Source organism: Pinus tabuliformis, chromosome 6 (assembly GCF_031772625.1).
Source record: "Pinus tabuliformis cultivar Carrire ecotype Pingquan chromosome 6, CPIR1, whole genome shotgun sequence".
NCBI lineage: Eukaryota > Viridiplantae > Streptophyta > Pinopsida > Pinales > Pinaceae > Pinus > Pinus tabuliformis.
This window is the reverse complement of record NC_142292.1, coordinates 1,415,317,697-1,415,334,831: the sequence shown is the minus strand read 5'-3', so window position 1 is coordinate 1,415,334,831 and position 17,135 is coordinate 1,415,317,697.

Genomic DNA, 17,135 nt, shown 5'->3' with positions numbered 1-17,135 from the left:
CTAGCTTATTATGATGGAATAGCATATGTAAGCTTTTTTCTTGATGAATACGAAAGAGAAATACCAGAAGAACAGATGTTGCAAGGTTTTGATCATGGAAAATTTTAGGGGCGAATGTTTTCCCTTTGGTGAAATTAAGGGGTTTTAAATTTTTAGTGGGAAAATATTTTGTATCATAGTACATTTTTACAAATCGCCTCAAATAGCCCACCTTATTTTAAGGGAGAGGGTAAAAAAGGTAAATTTAGCCCTTGAAATTAGGAGTTACAACCTTCCATTTGCCGTAATTTTCAAGAATAGGTTTTATTTAAGTGAATCATATGGTCCAAATACCATATTTATAAAAGAGTTATGGTAAATTAATAAAAATATAAATAAATGAGAGGTATGGTAAATAAATAAAACATATTTTGTATTTACTCCATAAGTCACCTTATATACATGCAAGGGTGTAAACAAATAAAAATATAAATAAAGTGGAGGTATGGTAAATAAATAAAAATATAAATAAATTAGACATATGGTAAATAAATAAAACCTATTTTTATATTTAGTGCATAACCCTCTTTCTATTTATGAAGGCTCAAAAAAGAGGTTTAATGTAAGTGAATCCTATGGGCCAAATACCATATTTGTAAAAGAGATATGGTAAATTAATAAAAATATAAATAAACGAGAGGTATGGTAAACAAATAAAACATTTTTTTATATTTACTCCATAAGTCACCTTATATTTACAAACACTCAAAAAATGCATTATATTTAGGTGAAACCTATGGGCAAAATACTATGGGCCAAATACCATGGGCTAGATTATTATTAATACCATGCAAAAAAACATTATTAACCCTAATATTAGTATTAATAAAAATAAAAATGGCACATGGTATTGACCCATGGTATTCATGTGGAATGTAGCCTATTCAAATGGGGGAATTAAACCAGCATAGATCCATCTTTACTCTGGATCTACTAAGCCCTGAGAGGTATCAAATATCGTGATATGAAAACTAGCATAGAGTGAAAAATACTTGATCCATCTCGGGCTTGGTGGATCAAGAGTAAAAATGGATGTTGTAATTTAATGTATGTTAAACATTTAACTTGGTTAAAATAAAAAATAAAATAAAAATCAATTATTAATTTTATTAAGTTTTATGAATTACCAATAGTAATTTTTAAGCTCCAGGTTTATGATAATCCATGGTATTGACCCATGGTAATACCATGGTATTCATGTGAGCATATACTATTTAAAGGGGAACTTCTATCATCTTAGATCCATCTTAATTCTGGGTCTACTAAGTGCTCAGAGGGATAAATAGATTTCATCCCCCTAAGAGTGGTAGATGTGGAGTTAAGATGGATATAGGTTGGTTTTTATGATAATGAAGATATTAAATAGACTAAGGAAATTATATTGTAAAAAACATCTTAAGGTGAATGGTTAAAGCTACATTTAGTCACTTCACAAAATTTAGTAAAAAATATCAATATCTCTATTAATATTGGTTTTTAACTTTTTCTGATTTAACAAAAAAAATTCAAAACAATGAAACCTTATCACTCTTTCCACATCACTGTCATAGAAGATTTCTCACCATTTTTCAAACATTCTTAATATGATATCTTCATGAAAAAGTTTAGGTACTGATGTTGGATTAGTTGTTTGAAAAATAAGCTGGCTTGTACAACCTTTCATCTTCTGTGCTATTCTTAGTTTGTCCTAATGATCTGTAGGGCTTGGAGCCACTGCACCATATTTTCCTAAAAGGTGGACATTGTTCACCAAAAAGGAAATTAATCTACATGTTACAATGTTGTTAAAAAATGCGAGACCTATGAGGGTAGTGAATTATGCTAATAAGCAATTTAGATTGGGAGAGACGTAATTAAATTTTATTATTTAATTGAAGATTTCCAATTAAAATAATAATAAATCTACATTTATATATTCATATATTGATTGGAAGGATTCTCACAATGGTTACTTCTTTCAATTAGATCCCCTTCAAGCCCTTTGGATACCTAATACTTTCTTATATAATATAGTTGGGGCTTTCTACTTGTTGGTGTGTTGGGGTAAACAAACTTGATGTGTTTTTTTTTATCTCGCAGTTGGGGTCTATGGAATAAGAAAGAAATTTGATAATTTGAAAAAAGTGGTAGCTTGACAAAAGTTGTAGAGAAAAGATTAATCTCTCCTACCTTGACAGAACTCATTGTTAATATCAACACCTACAAGAACTTTGTTGTGGAATATTATCAAAACTAATAGAAGGATATGAAAGAGTGTATTGTAAGAACCTTGACAAACACGGCCACTGAAACTTGGAACATTGTTTGTAGGAAGAGAAAATTATGTTTCTTTTTCCAAGCATGTATGTTAGTATATTACAGTTTAATGAATATGTTTTCTTATTATCATATATGGTTTCATACTTTAACAAACAATTCTCCAAGACTTCACAATTTTTTATTATTCAGTAAAAGATTTGCCAAGATCTTACAAGATTTTATAATTCAGTGAAAGATTCTCCATCACTGTACAAGATAATATAATTTGGTGAGAGATTCGCCAAAAAAATTATATATACATATTATATTATTGATAAAATCACCTCCCATTTTTCCTATGTATCATGGGGATTAGGCCATTTATTATACATATAAATTTAGGGTGGTTCTTAAAATTTTCCCTGGTTTCGATGTAGCCCGAAAATCTACGCCTACTAAATGGTGGGGTCCTTTATAAAAGAAATATACAAGGTTGGGAGGAGTATCAAAGGCTGATGTGGATTAGATTTGGGCTTGTAGATACAAGCATCAAAGTAAAGTATGATGGTAAGGTTGAAACATAGGAGCATATTTATTTCTGCACTTCAGTTTGGGAGGTTCCAAAACAAGAGTGGGTATATGTGTTTATCCACACACTACAAAAAATTCCTATGAATTGGTATCTTGAGACAAGATTGCGACATGGAACTGCGAATTGGACAGATTTGGTTGAAGGGTTAATACTAAAATTTAGTTTTGAATATGACTATCCGGGCATAGATTCATCCCTTCAAAAAGTCAGGGAAAAGGTTTTTGAGAACACGACTTCGCTAACACGGAAGTAGCCAGATTGGACCGCGTAGTTGGAGCAAGCATTAGAGTACTATAATGTGATTGCAGAAGAAGATGATGAGGATAGGTACAATATCGACATCATAGAATTAGAAGGATGTCGTGAAGTTGTTGGACCATAAATTGAAATACACGATATAGTGAAGCCCATAAAAAAGACATTCCAGGAAGGAGATCTTGTAATTTTATATGATAGCAAATTCATGAAGTTCCCAAGAAAATTTAAAACACATTGGTTAGGATATTTTATCATTTAGAACATCTTTGATAGTGGTGCATTTCATCTTGCAAACTTAAAATTGTTAGTTGATTCCAGGATGAGTGAATGGTAGCAGATTGAATACATAAAGGGATTACTCTGTCCTTGGAGCTTCGCACTAAAGGACAAAAGGAGAAGAGTCTTACTGCCACCTGCAGTTGAAAGTGGGCACTAGACTGTAAACTACTTTGTAGAAGGGAAATTCGCCAAAGGAAGATTACTACGAGATATTCAGGAGTATGTCAAAGTTCGAAAGAACCGTGACAAGGAAGGATTGTTTCACCACAAGGGAAGGTTTGTCGAAGTTTTCCAAAAATATGACCGTTGGAAGGAACAAGTTGTCGTTAAAAGAAAGTTACCATTAAGAGGCATGACATAAATCAATTTATGAAGCATAGTAGGTTAGACCCAGCACCATATCTACATTGAATGAGCAAGTATAAGCTAATCATGGGGTTATAAATTCAAATTTTCTATAAAAGCCATGTCCTAGTACACATTTTACACTTTTATATATGGAGAATTCAGTTTGAGAATTTGCGACCAAGTGTGAGACAAGTGTGATACAAGTGTGTTCTTGTATTTCTGAGATAAGTTTCGAGGAGGTTGCTAGATAGTTTGCATAGAAAGGGCTAGCAGGCACCATGGAACCCCATACTGGTAAATTTGACCATCAAGTGTACCTGTGTCCCCTAGGCGCGTAAGGTTGTTGCGAAAACAAGTAACCATAGAAGAACAACCACAAAAAAGACAAGAAAAGAGACCAGTTGAAGCTTCTAGAGTAGAGCTAAGGACATCCCCAAGAGAGAAGGTAGTGAAAGAGTAGTGGACAAAGAAAAAGAAAGATAAGAAACCTGCGCAGAAGATGAAGAAACCAATGCAGCAGAAAGAACAAGAACAAATTGATGACAGTGAGGAGGAAGCCAAGATGCATCATATGGAGACAGAGGACGCAGAAATTCCCTATGTCTGCCACCATATTTTCCACCTAGGAAACTAGGTGCCAAGCCTATTAAAGATCCCAAAGACATGAAATTCAACACTTCCATACCGCTGCTACTAGAAAAAGTGTCATTTGAAGGAGAATTATTGGGAAATTCCTCAATTAAATATGGAGGATTGGGACTTCAATGACCATAGTAAGTATCCATAGTTTGAGCTGAGAAGGTACCTACAACAGGTATACTATCCAGAGAGTGGAGTTACAAGGTTGGAGCCACACCAATGGGCTCAGGGATTGGAGAGATCGAGCTTGTTGAACATGTTAAACATGTCACACTTTAGAAGAAGAATGACTAACATAGTGTGTGTTTGATAGATACTAGTATTAGTGCATGATGGATACCTCTGGTTAAGGAAGAGGATCTCGATTGATGAAATTTTGATATAAAGGATTACTAGATTTCCCTACCAATGAAAGGACCACGTTGAAGAGTTTGTCAGCAAAACCCAAGACAAGGCAATAGCGCAAACCATGAGGGATACGTTTGGGATAATCAAAAAGTTGCGAGGTTATGATATCAACTCCATCACTGACCAAGGGGTGTGCTTCACCGCACACATCTTAGCTGGAAAGATAATGAGGAAGTGTCGAGAAAACGAGGTCCCCGTGTTTGTGGTTTCTTTAGTCGCATAGTGCAACATTGTGGTTCAGTTCAATTGGACTGGATATTTATGCAGGGAATTTTTGGAGGACTGTTGAGAAGAATAGGAAGAGAGTAAGACATTTCACTATGCATGGTTGACCTTGGTCATCACGTTGTTAGCATGGAAGAATCTGGAGGATTCACAGTTTCCTCTAGTCGAAGTAGATGTATGTGAAGCCACATGGTATGCCTCACTCTAGCATACCAAGGAGCCATCGCATGCATAAGAGAATAATATCTTCTTTGTATTGTTGCAAATAGACTTGCACATGGTGGTGAACCAACATCCCAGGTTATCACCAAGTTTGTATGATCAGTATTGCAATATAGCAGAGTTTAAGGTAGAATTTCACAAGATATATGTAAAGGCTCAGAAGGATCTGATGGAGACATGACATCCTCTGCCATATTTGGTCACCAAAGATGACCTTATTGGGATAATACAACACTCATCAATGGAGTGGATGAACCCAACCATAGAAGACATTGAAGCAGAGAAGGACACCTCGTAGCATGCGGGTCCAAGTGGAAAGGACAAAGGAAAAGACACATAATAGATAGAGCTAGGGTAGGAACAGGGTACCCAAGACCCTCTCAGTGACGAAGAGGCAATAGAGGAATCATTTTTCATCATCAAGAAGAGGATACCTATAGCGACTATGGTAAGCACAAGGAAGAAGAAGAAGATAGAGAAATATAAGGGTGCAATACCACTTGTCCTTACTAATGGGGACATCGACAAAATTGGAGACAAAGTCTAGGAAGTAACAATAGAAACATGGAACGGTATTGATAATTTCTACTGAGCACTCCTGAGAGATGTTCAGCAAAGTATTGCAGAGTTAAAGGAACTGTCACATACAGCCAGACAACCAGAACAACTGGGTCAACCACTGCAGTCAAAGTGAAGGATAGAAGCAACATTTGGATTAAGGATTATGCAGATACTAGCTGGAGCGTTAAAGTTTGAATCAATTGAATAGGAAGAGTGAGAAAAAGGGTGGGACCATGTCAATATGAAGATATATGCACTACCAACTCAAATATTTCACAATTTCCACTAAGGTATAAAAACTAAATTGCAAGAGTGAGAACAATGCACTTCACCGTTAAATATTCAGGTGGAGAAGGAAAGAGCTTCGCTGAAGAAGGAGCTCGGTAAAATGATTAAGGAAAGGGATGGAGCATGCCAGGAATAGTAGCAGCTAGAGGAAGTCATCGAAAAAACTTGTAATGAATTTCTAGACATAAATGTACGTGAAGAAGAGTCATGAGTAGAGAAGGTCGCAAAGCTCGACCTCGCAATAAGGGATTCAAAGAATAAGTTTGCATAAAAGAAGTTCAAGTCTGAAGTGTATATTATTGAGATATAAATGAGGTTGAAACTAGTCACACCACTGGAAGTATGCAAGAATATGGAAATGGATCTAAAATCTTCACTTCAAGGCATCTTCGACACAGTGATGGACTTTGGCAAAATACTAGATGAAACTATGCAAATTTGGACCTCACTGTAGGAGGATCCAAACATTCAGAGGATTCAAGAGGGCTTCTAGATGAAGAAGAAGTAGTTGGAAGAAATCCAGGAAAGTACGAATACCTTACTAGTCTCGCAGAGGCTCCGTGTAATCACTGAAGGAAACACTCTTCAAAAGCAGATTGAAGACCTTTGGAGAAAAGAGCAAATTTTGACATAGATGACTCAACCATGGTAGGATGAGGCCCTAAAATTTTTGCAGGTAGTAGATGATAGGCTCAAGGAGCTATGACAGAGGGAGAAATAAGTGCTACAGAATATTGTCAGACCAACAATAGAGGCACTACTAGAAGAAGTGCGCCGAGAGGAGAAGCAGGTCACAGAATACTTCAGTTGTATAATTATGCCTACATGAGCATCACAAAAAATATTAGGAGCACAACATCTAAGTGACTCAAGATGAGTCACATGTAAGTGTTGGGGTCCTATTGAGCATGACCCAGCTTGGTCCAATTTTTGTCAAAGACTCTGCATTTTGAGGAATGGAGTGTGTGGTACGTGAACCTATATTTATCATATGGTGTTCTGGGGGCTTCGGGGTGGGTCGAAGCCCCTCATTTTGTAATGGGTATCGAGGATTTATGTGATTGTCTTGTCGATTTCGTGGTATGTGGAACATGGTTTTGTAGCGATGTAGTTCATATAAATAGATGTAATGTTTTGTCGAAGATCATGAACACAAGTGATTGTCTATTTGGTTTTTAGTCTGTGTTTTGGGCCTTAAGGGAAGGCTCTGGAGCTAAGTGAAGGGAGACCTTGCAAGGGCCTGCATCTTAGTGCACAGGTCGAGAAGTTCAATGTATTGAAGAGATTCATCTTAATAAAGAAGAAGAAGCTTTGGGAAATATTTTGTATTCATATGTATTGTTATGTTTGCTTTCTATCTATTATGCGAAGTAATGATTGCAAGTAGATGTTATGATAGTGAATTTTGTATTGATCTATGATATGTTTATGTTAGAATGAATGTGACGAAGTAAGTAGTCAAGTTATACAGTGCAGAAGTGATATAGAAAAGTGAAGTAAAATCCACCTCGCAAAGTCCCTCAAGGTTGCAGGAACTTGATTTTACAACCACCCATAGTCCACTTCAGCTAAGATTGTGATATGCTTGCAGGTCGTTGCTGAAAGGGCCAGAGTCTAAGGGTTTTTTTGGTATGAATTCCAAGTTGAACCTGGCTCAAGTCAAACTGATCCAATGCACTACATCAAGGTATGCTCAGAAAAATCATCCAGAATCTCAAATTCTAGGTGATAAGGAAGTTGGAGTACAAACTAGAAGAACTCTTGTTTGAACTTCTAGTTATCTAGCCTTACTATCCATAATTGAACCACAAAATGTAAATGAAGCTAGAAAAGACGAATTTTGGGTTAAGGATATGGATGAAGAACTTGACCAAATAGAAAATAACCATACATGGGAAGTAATACCAAGACCTCATGATAAAAATGTTATTGGTACAATATGGGTATTCAAAAACAAACTAAATTAAAATGGAGAGGTAATTAGAAACAAAGCAAGACTTGTATGCAAAGGCTATGTGCAACAATATGGAATGGACTTTTAAGAAAAGTTTTCTCCTGTAACCAAACTTGAAGCCATAAGAATAATCCTTGCATTTTCCACGCATTTTCAAGTTTTCATAACTTTAAAGTATATCAAATGGATGTTAAATCTACATTTCTGAATGGGGACCTAAAAGAAGAAGTTTATATTGAACAACTGGAAGGGTGCACTCTAGGATATGATAAAAATCTTGTTTGTAAACTCAAGAAGGCATTATATGGGCTAAAACAAGCTCCTCGTGCATGGTATTATCACCTTGACAAGTGTCTTCAACATGGTTTCACTAAGGGGTCTGTAGATAGAAATCTATATATAAAGATGGATGATGGTAAATTTTTGATAGTTGTTGTTTACGTAGATAACATCATGTTTGGAAGAAATTAAGACTCTATAAGTCAAAGTTTTTCTTCAATCATGTAGCAATAATTTGAAATGTCCTTACTTGGTGAGCTAACATACTTTCTTGGTCTTTAGGTTCAACAAGTAAAGAATGGTATCTTTCTCTCACAGACTAAGTACCTCAAGAAGATTTTGAAGAAATATGGAATGGAAGATTTCAAACCTTTATGCACACCAATGGTAACAGGATGTAACCTTAGTTCATATGATGGCTCTCCCTTAATAAATATACCAGAATACAGATCTATGATCGGGAGGTTTCTCTACCTTATAGGCACAAGATAGACATCATGCATACAGTTAGGATTGTTGGACAATTTCAAGCAAATCCTAAAGAAATGCATCTTCATGTAGTCAATAGAATATTCAAGTACTTACACTCAAGATTATGTTCTATGGTATCGCAAAGGTGCATATTTTTCTCTTCATGCTTACACGAATGAAAATTGGGCTAATAACATTGATGATCGAAAGAGTACTAGTGGATGAGCATTTTATTTGGGACCTTGCTTAGTATCATTATTCAACAAAAAACAAAGCTCCATTTCTTTATCTACTGCTAATGTAAAATGTGTTATTGTTGCATCTTGATGTACTCAACTTCTATGGATGATGAAAAAATAACAAGATATTCAAATCACTTTTCCTCAACCTATACCTCTTTTGTGTGATCATACCAGTGTCATAAGTATTTCTAAAAATCCTGTCATGCACTCAAAAACCAATCATATTCCAATCAAATATCACTTTCTGAGAGAACAGGTGCTTGAACAAAAGGTCAAAATAGAATATGTTCCCTCAAAGGAACAACTTTTGGACATATTTACTAAATCCCTTCCACGTGAATCCTTTGAATATCTCAGACAGAAACTAGGAGTGGTTGATGCTTCATCACTTTGTTAATTATTCTAACAGATCTTTCATGTTCAGGAGGAGCTGAGTTTGAAATTACTACAATTTACTTTTTGTATGCAGACCCCTTGAAGGACAGTTTCCTATATACGCAGGTTTGGTTATTGACAATATCGTATGTTTCTCTATGATGTTCATATTACTATTGACAGATGCTCATCCTTATATGGTGAATGATGGTTACTGATGACTACCATGGTCTTGCTACCTAATTATTGAGGTCTTTGGTTATAAATGTCATATTTTTCCCTTGACGTAAAGGTCATATAAATACCCATGATGTAAAATTGTTATATTCAGTCATGATTGAACTATTGGAGTCAAGTCCATTATGTATGTAATCCCATTATTTTTGGGGCTTGATGTAATGTTGATTCAAATATGTAACCCCACTGTGTTGGGAAATTAATGTAAGAATAAGTCCTTGGTGATAGGAAATGTCAAATTTGATTAATTCAGAGCATCATGTACTTCTTTTAATATCCTCTAAAAGTTTTAGCATATGCTTAAGGGGAGTATGGTTAGTGCTCATATTAAGCAACATTAGATCTACAATGCTTATCTCTACAACATAAGTCTTCATTCACCATTGGTCAACCATCTTTCCTTGATGTCGAAGGGGGATAGAAGCTTGGTGTTTGGGAATGCTTGTTGACTTGGGAAAGAAGCTTGGTATATCTACACATGTGGTTACAGGTATCTACAGGTGGTGGTGACCAAACACCAAAATGGTTGCCATCAAGTTCGAAGGGGGAGATTGTTGGCATTATGACTAATGTGTTTTACATGATGGAAACCTACTTGATAAATATGTCAACATTATGATAGCAAAATAAGTATACAGGCCATTACAGATCTAACAGAGAGATTGGACAAAGGGATACCAGTTCATAGATAGAGGAAGGATAAAGGTGATGTTTTAAGAATTATACATGGGTCCTATAAACAAAGGCAGTGTACATATGCGGGTATGGTGAAGAAAAGTTGTGTACAATTTCTGTACCATAATATTCTCAATACCAGGGATCTTTACCATGGTATTGGCCCATAGTAACGAGAGCGAAAATGGATATTTGATCCCGTCAAATAATACCATCACGTAACTATAGAATTGACCTAAGGTATTGGCTAAGGCCTAAGTTATATAAGGAGATGGAGATCAAAGTGTTAAGTGTGCATGTATTGGGTTATCGATGATTCGTTTGATTTGAAATAGGTGTCCACCAAGGAGTACAATAATGGATCAAATCTGTTAGATCTGAAAGGACTATATATTGGATAACCTACTTATGGTTTGATACATCTGTGATGATGATTTTATGATGTATATATGTTATGATGTATGTCGAGATTTCGGTTTGACAAGTCTTCTGATGTGCAGCGAAGGTTTGAATCAGTAATTACACATCTATATGTAGGTTTGGTTCAGAAAGGTCATGTATATACATCAATATTATTCTGGGTAGTCATATATATATATATATATATATATATATATATATATATATATATATATATATATATATATATATATAACATATTTATACATGGGTGTCAAGTATGAAAGATGCATAAATACGCGTAAATACTTTATAAGGGTCACGTACATCTGGTGGGGTTTACAGTATGAGATGATAATAATGATTGATTTGTTTTATTGTGTTTTTTATTGGCTATTAATGAAGTCTTGCATGATAATCTCTATTTAACAATGTTGGTTAGGTTAAACTGATGAATAGTAATGATGCTACTTTGTGATGATATGTATGTGATTCAGAGATCTGTGATGGGGTTAGTATGTGTTTCATTGATTATTTCAGTAGTGCAAGAATTCAAATTCAAATTTCCATGTTTTGAGATTTATATGCAGGTCATCCAATGAGAAAGTGTGTATATACGCAGGTATGATTTTGAACAATAGTGTATATATTTTGACATGTGTTTAATCAGTGTTTGCAGTGATAGGATCTGGTTTTTGTGATGAATGGTATGTAGTCTAGTATTCTGATGAATGGTTATACAGTGATATAAGTTGTTTTGGTTGTAATATTTGATTTGGTGATCCAGTTGGTTCAGTGAATTGATATAGTGTTGATTTTAGTATTTCTATCTGATATTTGGAATGTATCCAGTTTGAAATATTTTGAAAAGTGATCCATAAAGAATAGAGGATAAGGGGGTTCTAGCTCCCTTACAGTAGAAGCTATTAAAAAAAAATTGTAGCCTTCTGCAGGTGGGTGCCTGCATACTAGTATGAATATGCACCAATACAATATTATAAGAAATTTCTCTTTATAATAAAAGAAGAAGACAGAGATAACAACAATAGTATTTTTTTTTTCCCACATTGGGTTTCCACCTAAAAATCTTGGTTTTCTTATGTTGCTTATCTGTGATAGTTTATTCTATTCTTATTGCACATGGTTATTATTTAATTAATGTGTAATGAAGTACCTGATCTGAAAATCACCCTTGAGTGATCTCAGTTAAAGATTTTTTGAATGAAGGTATTACAAATTCATGTGTTGGTGTGTGTGTCCATGTTATTTTAGGCAACGGATCGATCAAATTGCGAAATACACAGACACTGGAAATATGGAAAATAGCATAGAAACACAGTAAGCAAATACAAGAACACAACAATTAATAAGGAATTCACCCTATCCTCCAGGGCTAAGTCTCCGGTCCAGCTTTAAGTGGTGGCCTTCTTTCATTGCATCTTTAAAGCAGAGAATTACAATGAGGAGCTCAATCTGAGTCTCCTGAAAAAGAATTGCTTGGTAGGGTGGTTCTTGGATTCCCCAAGCCACTAGAGTGCACAAACTCTTTTGTTACCAACTCTTGACCTCTCTGGTCTTTAATGGAAGGAGCCCAATGTGGTGCTCAGTTCCCTGACAGATCCTCTCAGGGATGGCTCGATGCTACCTTATGCTGTAGGTCAGCTTAGCTCTCTGTCTTTCTGATCTTTTCTTTACTATCTCTTCGTTCTCTGTCTTCATCTTCCTCTCTCTATTCTCTCCAGTGTTCGTTTCTCTATGTGTTCATGGCTTAAAGCCACTCTAGCTCATGACTGCTCGTTTCCCCTTTCGTCCCCCGTCAGGTCGCTTGCTGCTGCTCGCTTGGAGTTCCTTGTCTCTGCATTTTTATCAATGACTCACAGCAAGTGGCCACTTGTCCTCCTACGAACTGTGCCAACTTTTCGTCGTCGATTTGGTTCTTCAGTTATGTCGGGAAATGACTCGTCCGCCACCTCAGCGGTCAAATCGAACCTCAAATCCTTATTCATTGTGGCTCAATCCCCTGCCAAATTTGGTTCTTTCATTGGGCACGATCTCAGCTGTTAGATCTAGAGTCCCAGATCTGATGTTATTCGCTCATTTCACGTGGTTGATTCACTCTACCGTCAGTGCGTGATGAGCAGTGGTTTTCTCTCTCCTAAGCTTGCCATGCATCGGCGCTGAATGGAATCAATCAGTTTTCTCCAATTCCGCTTATTGCCCAAGGGTGCCCCCAATAAATACCGTCAACTTTGGAGATTGGGTCTCGCCTTTAGCCTTTAGCACTTTTCCACACAATTTTCCTGGCTTCCATGCAACCAAGTGCTCAGAGCCTCTCCTTCTTGAGGGGTTTTTCCCAGTGATGCGCGATTTTGCGCATCAGAAACTGCCTCCTTTTCCCGATTTGTGCCTCCCAGGTGCTAGTTTTGCCTCCTGTGCAGTCTCCATGGGCCTCGATCAACGTGCTTTGACCGAGGTCCTCGTCGTTCCTCGCTGGCTGCCAACTGCCACTGTTCAGAGGTTTTCCTGATCGCTCTATGCTCTTGAATTTGAAGTTTCATCCTGATTTGATAGAGTCAATATGCTTTGGTTATTCTTTATGGATCCAACTTGGATCATGGCCTTCCCACTAAAAAAGATTTTGGACCACTAAAAGTTGTTTTTCAAGCATCGACTAAGTGAGGGTACAACTGTCTCACTTGTCCAATCTCAATCCACTTTGCACTGCTCGGCTTTGAACCTTTGAGTCCAATTGTAAGTTACTCAACATCTCCTCTGCGCATCGTCCTCACCTTCCTGTCTAAAACTGTGTCTTCCTGCAATTCATTAAGATATTCAAGTAGCAGGTCATCAATAGAAGGAAATTAACTCTACTCTTTAGGATCCTCAATCAGTGAAGGTTTAAAGAAGCTCAAGCAATCTGCATTTACGACTAAGTAGATGTGCATGTAAGCTGGTAGATCAAGGTGAAAAGAATTCTCACCAATCTTCTCAAGTATCCTGAAAGGTCCATACCTTATAGGCTTTAGTTTCTTACCTTCACCTTGCATCCTGTCCTTGCTGATGTACAGCCAGACTTGGTCACCAACTTGAAAACTGTGCTCCATCCGACGCTTGTCATGCCTTGCCTTGTATTTGGCTTGGCTCTTTTCCAGTTGTTCCTGTACTACCTGGTGGATCTCCTGGATTTGTTCAATGAACCTAGTTGCCTTGTCCACATCATTTTGTCCATTAATTGTGGTATCTTTACCAAAGACAAAATCCAAAGGAGACCTTGGTGTGAAACCAAAATAGGTCTCAAAATGAGATCTCTGGGTAGAAGAATGTTTTGCTCTGTTGTAAGCATGCTGCACATAACACAAATGTTCATCCTAAAGCTTAGGATGTTTGCTGCAATATCCTCTAAGTAACTAGATAACTGCCCTATTAACTACTTCTGCCTGGCCATCAGTTTGTGGATGAAAATTTGTGCTCTTCTTCAGTTTGGTGTCTATAAGTTCGCACAGACTTGACCAAAACATCCCCACAAATTGGGTGTCTCGATGAGATACAATGGAAGTGGGTAATCCAAAATGAACCAATACATGTTCAAAGAATGTTTGTTCAACTGTAATCTATTTATTACAAGGTATCAAAATACACATTTTGCTAAACCTATCCACAAAAACATATAGGTAATCATGACCTTTCCTAGATTTAGGCAGTCCTCCAACAAAATCCATGGAAACACTTTCCCAAGGGTGAGAAGGAATTGGAATGGAGTGTACAAGCCTAGTTTTCTATTGCTGGGCTTGTTTTTAGCACACATAGTACACCCTCTTACATATCTAGAAATTGTCTCATTCACTTTCGGCCAATAACAAAATCTTTGCAGCTGTGCAACCATTTTACTTACCCCAAAGTGACCTGATATCAGAGAAGTGTGTGCTTCTCTAATTATATTTACTCTCTCAGTTTGTGGAATGCATAACTTCCCACAATGGTATAAGAGTCAGACCTTTACATGATAATCCAATTCTTCTACTCTTTTTCCTTGACTTAAAGTTGCATATACATCTTTAAAGTCTATATCTTGAGCATATTGTTCAATGTAGCTTTCATGTAGCACAAAATTATGCTTAAGTATAGTAGATGCATTTATAATGGGTCTAGATAACATGTCTGCAACTTTATTATGTATGCCCATCTTATATCTGATGACTAAATGAAATTGTTGCAAAAACCCCATCCATTTGTAGTTTCTTGATTGCTGCAACTTAGTTTGGGAGTGTAGATATTGAAGTGGTTGGTGATCAATATGTATTACTGTCTCTTTGCCCATGGAGCAATGTTTCCACTTTTTCACACTCTAAACTAATGCATAAAATTCTTTATCATATGTAGGATAGTTAACTACTGCAAGATTAAAAGTCTCGGAATGATAACATATGGGTTTACCGTGCTGTGTCAACACTTCTCCCATGGCATAGTCACTGGCATCTATTTGGATCTCAAATGGTCTTTGCAAATCAGGCAGTGCTAGTATAGGTGTTGTACTAATCTTTTCTTTCAAGGTGTCGAAGGCTTTCTGATGTTTGCCTCCCCACTGAAACACCTTGTTCAATCCTGTCAAAGCATGTAAGGGAGCTGCAATTGAGGAAAAGTTATAAATGAACTTCCTCCAATAATGTGTTGCCCCTAAGAAGCTTCTCACTTCTGTAGCAAACTTGGGTTAAGGCCAGTTTACAATGACTGCCACTTTAGAGGGATCTATTTTCAATTCACCACCCCCTAATATATGACCCAAATAATTTAGAGATGTTTTGCCAAATTCACATTTTGAGAATTTAACACGAAATTTTTCTCTTTTCAAAACATCTAATCTCTGCTTAACATGCTTTAAGTGTTCTTCCCATGTTTTGCTAAAAATCATAATGTCATCCAGATACACAATAACAAAATCATCAAGAAAAGGTCTGAGTACATCATTCATTAATCTCATGAGCATTAGTTAAGCCAAAAGGCATAACCAGCCACTCATAAAATCCCTTCTTTGTCTTGAAAGCAGTGTTCCATGCATCTTGTTCTGCAACCCTGACTTGATGGCATCCACTATGCAAGTCTAACTTGGAAAAATAAACAGCTTCCTTCAATTGATCTAAAAGATCATCTATGCGAGGAAGGGGATAACGATTTTTGATTGTTATCTTATTCAGTGCTCATTAGTCAATGCACATTCTCCACAAGCCATCTTTCTTTCTCACCAAAATGATTGGTGACCCACATGGTGATGTGCTAGGTCTGATGAACCCTTTCTTGAGCAACTCCTACACCTGCTTCTTGATTTCAGCATTCTCTAAAGTAGACAACTTGTACATTCCAATGTTAGGCAATGGAGCATCTTGCTGCAAAATAATATCATGTACTATTTCCTTTTTGGGTGGTAGACCTTTAGGTTCTTGAAACAAGATGTCATACTCTAAAACAAACTTTGCTAAATCAGCTTGCTATTCAGCATTACAACCCTAAAATACATTGGTTTGATCAGGTTTCTTTTCCTTTATAGCCATCAGTAAGAATTCTTTACATGGATTTATCATTCATTTCATCTGCCCTGAGTTTATGAGAGTATAATTGTTCTTGAGCTTATGAGCTCTTACAAAGTATTCGATTCCATCTTTTACAAGTAGATACTTGTTCTCAGCTCTATAGAAAATAGCTTTTCTGTCATACAAGTAAGGACTTCCTAAAACAATTCCACATATATCCAAAGGAATTATGTCTAAATCAACCTCACCTACAAATGCTGACCCAAAAGAAAACTTGAGTTTACACTGTCTAGTCACTTGTAGTTTTGCTTTATCATTTAACCATCCTAATGGGTATGGTTTCTTGTGAGGTGTAGTTACTAATCCCAATTTCTTTACAATTGCTTCAGAAATTAGATTTACTTGTGAGCCACTATCAAAAAAAGTATCAACCTTTTGATGTTTGGAAATAATCCGAATATGGAAAAGCTCATCTTTTTCTCTCATTTTCTTCATCAATAATAGATTGTGTAGAATTACTAGTAGATGCTTCAGAATTCTTACCTTGTATACCTGTAGCTACAATAGTTGTTTCATCTCCTGAGTCTGACCCCAAATCTTTCTGAATAGCTGCAGAAGTCTTCTTCTTCTTTCCCTCGAACTTCTTAGGTCTGAGCTTTGGGTGTAGAATCCAATAGTTTTCATCATCATTCCCATCCTTCTTGCAGTGAGTGCATGAAGCTTTGCTCTTCTGTGCAGTGTTAGCCTTCCTTGCTTTCCATTTCTGCTTTATTTTCTCCTTATTCTTACTTGCAGTGGGTTGGGATGGTCCCCCAACTTCTCAATTTCCATTCTTTCCTCTATCTTATAGATGAGTAGCTTGTACAGATACCTCATCTATA